General features: G+C 38.4%; 1 non-coding gene across 1 annotated transcript; it reads right to left on the bottom strand.

The window, feature by feature from the left end:
* Positions 1-3,417: 3,417 nt before the first annotated feature.
* On the bottom strand, positions 3,418-3,547 carry LOC149281545 (small nucleolar RNA SNORA35). The gene has a single exon (XR_016278036.1). It is a non-coding gene; the product is annotated as a small nucleolar RNA SNORA35 (small nucleolar RNA).
* Positions 3,548-9,737: the final 6,190 nt, after the last annotated feature.

The raw sequence follows: 9,737 nt of genomic DNA, 5'->3' as shown, positions 1-9,737 counted from the left end.
GGAGCTTGTCCCTCCTTAGTCCCAAAAGGAGGATCCATTTCAAATTTTGTGTTGTGTGTGTAGTGTAGTGTTTAAAAAACTATAAAAAAAATAAAAATAAATAAAAATAAAAAAAAGGAAAAACGAATTAAAGACAAAAAAATTTGAGGAAGTTCTCTTCAGTGCTACTGCTTAAAAAGTAAAACTATGCACTACTGCACTGTGCTGTTGTGTGCAATCTGCCAAAGTGCTAAAGTTATTTAAATTATTAACTCAATATTAACTATTTAATAACTAGCAGTATTTTATTTTTAATTTGAATTTACACGGGCCTAAAAGCTTAGCCTACTACTATGCTAGCCTAAAGCTATATTTCCTTACTATAAATCTACCTCTAGGCAGACGCTCTCAAACCCACTAAGCTAAAGTGAGGTTAAATCAGATTCAGTATATGATTTATTAATTAATATTAAGTTATATAATATTAATAGATTAGAAATAATTTACTTATATATTATGTATTATAGATAGAAGAATATAGATTATGAATTAGAATTTAGAATTAGAATTACTTATATTATAGATTATGAATTAGAATTTATATTGTTATATATTATTTATAATATATTATAGATTAAGATTAAAGAAGATTAGAATTATTTTAGTACTACAGCTAGTAGCTTGAAGCTTTGCTTAGTACAGCTCGTCACAGTCAATTTTTCTTGAAAAGAATTAGAAATAAAATAAAATGTCACAGCAAAACAGTTAGCTTCACTGCTTGCTGAACAAAAACACACAGCACTTATGCGGCTGCACTCACTAGCCCAACAAGTTCACTTCACTGATGGACTGAGGTGAGCAAAACAAATGACATAAAATGAAAGATTATTAATTAAGAAAAATGGACTTGGTCTCTTGCTGTTGCTAAAACAAAGCACAAACTATAAGAATTATAGAATTATTGATATTACTGATTTTAGATTAGACACTAGTAGATGTCTTGAATGTCTACAGTACACTCTACACTAGTATACTATTACTAACTATAACTGACAAATATATATAATTTTATAATGAATTCAATTATTAATTATATTAATTAATATTACTGATTTTAAATTAGACACTAGTAGATGAATGTCTACAGTACACTCTACACTAGTATACTATAGTATATATATATATGACTGACAAATATATATATATATATAATATTATAATGAACTATTAAATTATAGATTCTATTAAATTATTGTTTATAAATTCTATTTAAATTATTTAAGCAGGACAGGCAGTAGGTACTAGTGCCAGCCCAGACACTGGGTGCACTGTCAACTCAACAGCACTTACACTACAGTTGATGACAAATTAAATTAAAAAAATTTAAATTAATCAAATTATTATTATTAATTATATTAAGTAGCACTGAAGTGAGGATGAAGTACACTGTGAGAAATGGCAGGCTAAGGCTTACCAGTCTCACACAGAACAGAACAATCTCTCTGTAACTCTCGGATGCAGCACAGCAGTGTTGCCAAAGCAGTCACAGCGAAAAATGAATGGATCTCTCAGGCAAGCTCTGGTCTTATAAAGGCGCCTTCAGAATTCAAAAAACAGCAGCACAGGCATTGGACGAGACCCTTAGCCCTGACGTCACAAGAGTGAGCTGATTGGACAGACGAGATCAGCTCACTCCTGTTTGAAATTTTGGCGGCTGGGCGGCAAAAATGAAGACGATCACGAAGAATCTTCTATTCTTCGTGGTTGTGAGTCTTCGTCTTCTCCTACGTTTTGCTGGCACTGTATTCTCTTCGGTGTGTCTTCGGAACGAACAAAAAAAAGGGCCTCTTCGTGCTCGTTTTCATGTTCGCCCGAAGACGAATGCGCAAGTCTACCGGAAACCTGACCTCGGCTTGTTTGACTTGTTCTGTCCTGGAGTCCTACCTGACCACGGTGTCTCCTAACTACTTGTACATGACACTCTCCTTGAAAAAACAATATATAGTTTACATGGGTACACTATTCACAGGAAAAGAGAATAATCGCTGAACCGACATAGCACAAAAATGGCAAAATTGCTCCGGGCTTTGAGGTACCAAAAACCCTGGGATTGAAGGGGTTAATATAGGCAAACATTTGTTTATCGCTCTTTTAATCTTGAAAGCTTTGTCGTTATACTGTGTTAAAAATGAAAAATTAAAATCATTGTTCCTTTTATGTTTTCTGTTTACTATTAATCGACATAAAACTATCTGTCAAAAGCTCCTCATGATAATTTCTCTCTTCAAACTTGTAATTGGTGGCTCTGGACAAAAAAGTCATCGTCCTGGGTGCAGTTTCATGAAGTGAATTGTAAATTGTATTCATCTGCCCCTGCCATATAATTAAAATGTCATCAATGTAGCGTATCCAGAGAACCAGACTTGTACCAAACGGATTATTCGACCAGATGTGATTAGCTTCCCAGTCTGCCACGTACAGATTGGCATAGCTTGGTGCAAATCTGGTTTCCATGGCAGTACTGCACATTTGTAAATAAAAGTTTCCTTCAAATACAAAGTCATTTTGTGTTTAAAATGAAATTAACCCCTTAACCCCTTCGTGACAAAGGCTGATTTTACTTTTTGTACCCTTCGTGACAATGGCTGTTTTATCGTTTCTGCGGTGTTTGTGTTTAGCTGTAATTTTCTCTTAACCCATTTACTAAACCCACACAAGTTATATATTGTTTTTTTCAGGACAAGAAGGGCTTTCTTCAGACACCAAAATTTTTTTCATATGATGTAATTTCCTATAATAAAAATAATAAAATATGACGAAAAATTGAAAGAAAAACAAATTTTCTCACTTTTATTTGAAAAATCTTTTATTCATCATAAAAAACTACTGAAAAAACCTGCTAAATAGATTCTACTATTTGTCCCGAGTTTAGAAATACCCAATGTTTTTATATTTTTTTGCTTTCTTCTACACGTTATGGGGCAATAAGTACAAGTAGCGTTTTGCTAATTCAAAACCATTTTTCTCTGAATCTGGTAATTCTGTCTCTATGTGGTATTTGGGGCATCTTTGAAGCCAGCAAATTAAATTTACCCCACCAAACCATATATTTTTGAAAACTAGACACCCCAGGGTATTTTAGATGCTGATAGTTTAACCCTTTCCATGCACTAATCCTACCACCAACCCTTGTCAAAGTTTGGGATAGTAATTGTTTTTGGTGTTTTTTTCACATACTTTGTACTTCAGGTGTGAAATTACAGCTCCTGGTATATGTTGCGGTCACACAACACCCAGATATGTGTCCAGCAACATCTCCTGAGTACATTGATACCCCACATGCATGGGTTTGTCAGATTGTTTGGGGGCAAAAGGGCCACGTTTGGAACATGAGCAATTCAAATTCAGTAGGAATTTTACATCTGGGTAAAGAAAAATGCTTGTACCCAACTATCAGTAGGGACAGGTTACAAGAAAGCCTGGCCTATCTCCAAGAAGGGATTTGATCTAGCACCTTAAGTGGTCCCTCATGCCACGGAATGGACACAGGGGTCACTTGACAGTGCAAATAAAAACGCTTAAAAATGGTGGAGCAAATAAAAGCTAAAAAACAGTAAATGTAACAAAAAATTAAAAAAAAATACAAAAATGGAGCAGGAACAAAAAAAAAATTAAAAATGGGAAACTGTGTGATACAGCTTGAAGCAGTCACCGACACAGAGTGCAGGTTTTCCAGGGCAATCTGGACAGTAAAATGTGGTGTCCTTTCTTTGCCCCCTGCTGTAGCATACCCTGCATCTCTTTTGGGGATTCTGCTTCTTTGCTGTAGGGGGGATTTTAAAAATAAAATGGGTAGCCCCAATTCTGTTGGTTCCCATCACTACTTGGGGACCAGGTGCATCACGGTACAAGATACCTGAAATTACTTCGAGCTGAAACTGCAAAAAAGACAGCTTCAGCCCAGTGTCTGCTTTTTTGTGCAGCAAAAAAGCGTTATAGGTTGCAATTTGCATTAGATAAATTGCAACCTTCTTGTACCAGGCCTTTGTCTTCCTCATAATGAGGTAGGGCTGTAGGAGTTGATCTGACAGATCAACTCCACCCATGTGCTTGTTATAGGCCCTGATGCACACTGGCTTTGTAGTGACCCCAGCTCTGCCACGGACAGAAACCTCCACGGTTCTCTCATCGTGGATGGTGCTCAGCATGCACACCTCTTTTCTGTCCTTGAACTTCAATGCCAAAAGCTCCTCTTGGCGTAGAGCTGAGGTCTCCCCCTTTCCTAGCCGGGTTCGTACCAGGCGTTGTGGGAAACCCAAGCGGTTCTTTTTTATAGAACCGCAAGCTACCGTATCGAAACAATACAGCAGCTTGAACAAAGGGACGCTTGTATAGAAGTTATCTACATACAAGTGGTAGCCTTTGTTCATAAGGGGGAATATTAGGTCCCAAACAATCTTGGCACTGGTGCCCAGATGATCTGGGCAACCTGGAGGGTCAAGGTAGCTATCCTTACCCTCGTATACCCGGAAGGCATGAGTATATCCTGTCTCGCTCTCGCAGAGCTTATACACCTTCACTCCATACCTGGAGCGCTTGGAAGGAATATACTGCTTGAATCCCAACCTTCCTTTATATTTCATTAGGGATTCATCCACGCAGATATTCTTTCCAGGTGTATAAACCTCTGGAAACCTGGCAGCGAGATGGGTAATCAGGGGGCGGATTTTGTACAGCCTATCAAACTGGGGGTCCTCCTTAGGGGGGCACAGGCTGTTGTCGCTAAAATGCATGAAACGAAGAATCATTTCATACCTTTGCCTAGTTATAGTTTGGGCAAAAATGGGGGTACTAAAGATGGGGCTGGTGCTCCAGTAGGAGCGGATGGAGGGCTTTTTTATAATGCCCATTAACATTGTGAGTGCCCAGAATTTAAGAAATTCTGGCACGTCAATGGGAGTCCATGGCTGTTTTGCCCAAAAAGAATTAGGGCTAGCAGCACGGTGCTGCTGGGCATAAATGTTTGTTTGTGTGACAATGTCTCCCAAGACATCGTCTCCCAAAAAAACCTGCACAAATTGCAGTGGAGTGAATCCTGTAACATCAATATTGATGCCAGGAATTCCAGAAAAAGGAGGGATAGCTGGCTTGTACCTATTAGGCGCTACCCATGCCTCTGGTGCACTGCCACGACTACGTGTGGTAGGCGTCCTAACAGCCACAGATACATCACTAGATGTATCTGTGAACTGACCAACGTCAAAATCTGACGCTGTATCAGTGGCCTCAGAATCTGTGGCCAAAAAGGCATACGCCTCCTCAGCCGTATACCGCTGCATGGTAAGAATTGCAGCAAAAATAGTGGGGAAGGAAAGGGTTAATGGCTATAATAAAAAATAAAAAAAAACCTAAAAAAAAGTAAAAAAAAAGTAAAAAAAGTAAAAAAACATGTAAAAAAAAAAAAAAAACCAAAAACAATTGCCACTATGCAAGATCACTGTTTATGCAGTGATCAATGGCAATGAAGGGGTTAATATTATATGGGTGGCTCTTATAAGAGCCTTTGGATCAATATATATATATTTTTATTAGGGAATACCTGAAATACCAGAACACACCGATCTGTCTCTCTCCCTCACTAGAAGCAAGTGAAGGAGGGGGGCAGATCCAATACTGATCAAAGGCAATGTTTAGAAAACATTGCCTTTGATTTATCAAATCATGATCACTCTTATGAGTGATCTGACCACTAGGGGTGTTATTCACTGGATGTCCATGACATCCAGCAACACCCCCCCGATGATGTCAGCAGGCTCCGCCCCCCGGCTTGATGGGCGCCGCCATCTTGAAACACCGCGTGTGTTTCGAAGACACCGGCACCGGGAAGGTAAATTGAGCATTTAGGAAGCGATCGCGAGTCGCTTCCTTTGCTAAACAGGTGTTGCAAAGATGCCTCGATACTGAGGCATCTTAGCAACACCAGCTAAGCAAAGGAAGCGACTCGCGATCGCTTCCTAAACCCGTTTTTCGGCGGCGGGCGCCGCCATGTTTGAAAGACGTGCAGTCTTTCAAACATGTTTTTTTTTTGCTTCTAGGAGCGATCGGGGGGGGGCGGGAATGTTTTTTTTGGTGTTGCTCAATGCCTCGATGTCGAGGCATTAGAGCAACACCGTTTGAGTGAAAAAATCGATCACGGATCGATTTTTTCACCCGTTTAAAGACGTGCCGGTCCTGGCACGTCAATTGTCATAATCGTCACGATTTTCAGTGACGTGCCCGGACCGGCAATTGTCACGAAGGGGTTAAGGACCGGGCTCATTTTTCGTTTTGTACCCTGTGGGACCGAGGCTGTTTTAATACTTTTGTGGTGCTTGTGTTCAGCTGTAATTTTCTCCTCACCCATTTAGTGTACCCACATAAGTTATATATTGTTTTTTTCAGGACAAGATGGGCTTTCTTCAGATACCATTATTTTGATCGTATCATCTTATTTACTATAAAAAAAATAAAAAAAACATGGTGAAAAATTGAAAAAAAACACATTTTATGACTTTTATTTGAAAAATCTTTTACTCACCTAAAAAAGCAAGTAAAAAAACTAGCTAAATAGATTCTACTACTTGTCCTGAGTTTAGAAATACCCAATGTTTTTATGTTTTTTTGCTGTTTTTTGTAAGTTATAGGGCAATAAGTACAAGCAGCGTTTTATGATTTCCAAATCTTTTTTAACAAATCTGGTCATTCTGCCTCCATCTCCTCTTTGGAACATCTTTGAAGCCGGTTAACTCAATTTAACCCATTCAAACCATATATTTTTGAAAAATAGACACCCCAGGGTATTCCAAATGCTGTTATTTTAACCCTTTCCATGCACCAATTATACAACTACACTTTGTCAAACTTTGTAATAGTAATTTTTTTTCACACAAATTGTACTTTAGTTATAGATATACAGGTCCTGGTATATGCCACTGTCAAACAACACCCCAATGTGTGTTCAGGAACATCTCCTGAGTGCAGTGATACCCGGCATGCATGGATTTGTCGTGTTGTTTGAGATTTAAAATGCCACATTTGGGAAGTGCGCTTTTTTGTCCATTTTGGAAAGTCTGTACCTATGCCCTATCTTTGAGCTCAGCCACTCCAATTTACCCCATCAGCCATTTTTTTTATATTAGACACCCCTTGGGTATTTGAAGTGCTTTTATTTTAACTCTTTGTTGAGATTTTTGAGAAATTTTAGCACTTGCTCAAAATAATAAACTTTATTTTTTTATTTTATTTTTTTAATACTTTTTTTTTTTTTATATTTTTTTTTACACATTTTGCTGGATGGTTCATCTAGTGACATCACTGCATAATTATTTTTAAATGTTAGCACTTTTAATTTTTTCCATATTTTTTTTTTCCATATTTTTTTTTTTTTTTTTTAATATTTTACTAATCACATTGTGATTAGAAAGCTGGGCTCCATTGACTTGCATGGTTGAATGCAGTACCTGTATTCAACCTGCAAGTGGAGCCAGAGTTCTCTAGACCATCTAGCGAACTTTAAAAACTTGTTTGTTCCTTTTACAGGGCGGCCGCCATCTTGTTGATGGCGAAGAACATCGGCAGCTGCGGCTGTGACCGCTCTCCGGAGCGGTCACAGCCCACCCAGAGGTAAGTGTTTGGTGTCGCTGGATGCCTCCTGATCGAGGCATTCCAGCGACACCATTTAAGTTTAGGAGGCGATCAACGATTTTAAAACGGGCGTCCGCCAATGTATGGCTGTTGTTGACACCTCGGGGAGGGGCCAGACATGGCCCCCGATGCCGATCTCGGCGTTACTGAATGCCTCAACATCGAGGCATTACAGTAACGCCGTTTAAGCGAAGAAAGTGATCGTTGATCACTCTCTAAGCTTATTTTACTTTTTGACGGTTCAGGACCGTCAAAGGTCATTTAGTGACCTTCATGTCATGACGGTCCTAAACCGGCAAAGGTCGCGAAGGGGTTAATACAGTCGACAATAAATTTGTTTTGTAGAGGATTCATTCTTGTATCAGTGGACAATACTTTTTTAATAGTTTCCACTCCTTGTTTATGGGGAATAATAGTGTATAATGATGATATATAGTCCCTAGACCATGTGATGTTATCTTTTTTTTTATTTTTTTTTTATACAAAAATACAAAAGACTTAAGGATAAATACATAAATACATAGAAGATTTAAACATGAGTACATGAGTACATACATACATAGAATAATTTAGGACATACATACAGTTTTGGATTCCAAATGACAAAACTATTGCCACATAATACAAGAAAATTAAAAGTACAAAATAGGAGGGCAATGCTACTTCTTCATATCAGTGTGTTATTAACTCTGTTGGGATATTATTAAAGCTCAATTTCTTTCGTTCTGCAGGGGTGAGACTGCAGAAGAAAGGATGAAAGATTGTTTATCTTTACTAATCCATTTTTCCTTCTTGCAGAGTTTTTATCCAATTTTCCCAGGCTACTGAACCAATTTTATTCCCTCTGTCGTGTAACAAAAGCAATTTTTCCATATAACATTGATGCAGAATGTGGGGTATTATTTTTGTCCAGCTAATTGAGTCTGAGGTTCTCCAATTTCTGGATAAAATTATTTTAACTGCTGTTAAAACATGTAGTAAAAATTGCAATTCCTGAGTAGATATTTTGGGTAAATTTATGTGTAATAGTCCCCAGTGTGGTCCATATAATTTAATAAGCTTATTAGATAATTCTCGCCAAATTCTGTTTATCAGAGGACAGCTCCACCATATGTGGAGAATGGCTCCTTTATAGTACCCACATCTCCAGCAGTTCGTTAAATTATTGGGAGACATTTTTGCCAGTGTTGTAGGGACTAAGTACCACCGGTTCATCAGTTTGTATTGCATCTCATTTAGATTCAAGCAATGTATATATTTTTTTTTTTAATGTATATTTTTTTTTTTTTTTTTTTTTTATAACTTCTTTATTACAAGGAGAAGACAAAGCATACAATATAACAAAACAATGGTACACAGAGACATGGTGACAGATGAGATGCATACAGGTACAAGTAATGCACAATTCCAAAAACACATACAGTGCAGGTTAGAAAAACCCTTCCTCAAGCACAGAACACCTAGCCACAACACAAAAATTTCGAGATCCGTAACTAGATCAAAACCCCGGTATGGGGCGAACACCTTTGAGGACCTGAAGACCACTCCGTGGTATTGAACGTTTGAAACAGGGACAACCTGGTGGCGTTGTCTAAAGTTGCGATATACGGGGACCAGCGACCGAAAAGATATTTAACTTTGCTTTCCTTATGAAGGACAGCCTCAAGCCAGTCCATATGGAACAAAAATTGCAGTCGCGACAGAACCAGAGGAAGCAACGGAGGTTGAGGAGCAATCCATTGGGACAGTATCGCCCGTTTTGCCACCGCGGAAAGTATAAGCAAGAGAAATTTAGCCCTCACTACAGGTGGGGGAGTGTGGTCAGGGAATATACCAAAAATAGCCCATTCAGCAGAGATGGTAAAGCGAATGCCCAGAGTGTAGTTGATATATGTTTGTAGGGCATCCCAAAATAGGGCAATAGAACTGCAAGACCACAAGCCATGCGTAAGATCGGCCTCAGGCAATTGACATTTTAGACAGCGGGAGTGATCCGCTAAGCCCGTTAAAAACCGAAGTTTAGGGGTGACATACGCTCTATGCACAATCTTGAGGAACATTTCACTATAATCCCT

This window comes from Sceloporus occidentalis, unplaced genomic scaffold, assembly GCF_023333645.1.
Source record: "Sceloporus occidentalis isolate IW3139 unplaced genomic scaffold, rSceOcc1.0.p SCAF_130, whole genome shotgun sequence".
Lineage (NCBI taxonomy): Eukaryota > Metazoa > Chordata > Lepidosauria > Squamata > Phrynosomatidae > Sceloporus > Sceloporus occidentalis.
This window is presented reverse-complemented; position numbering and strand designations above follow the sequence as displayed.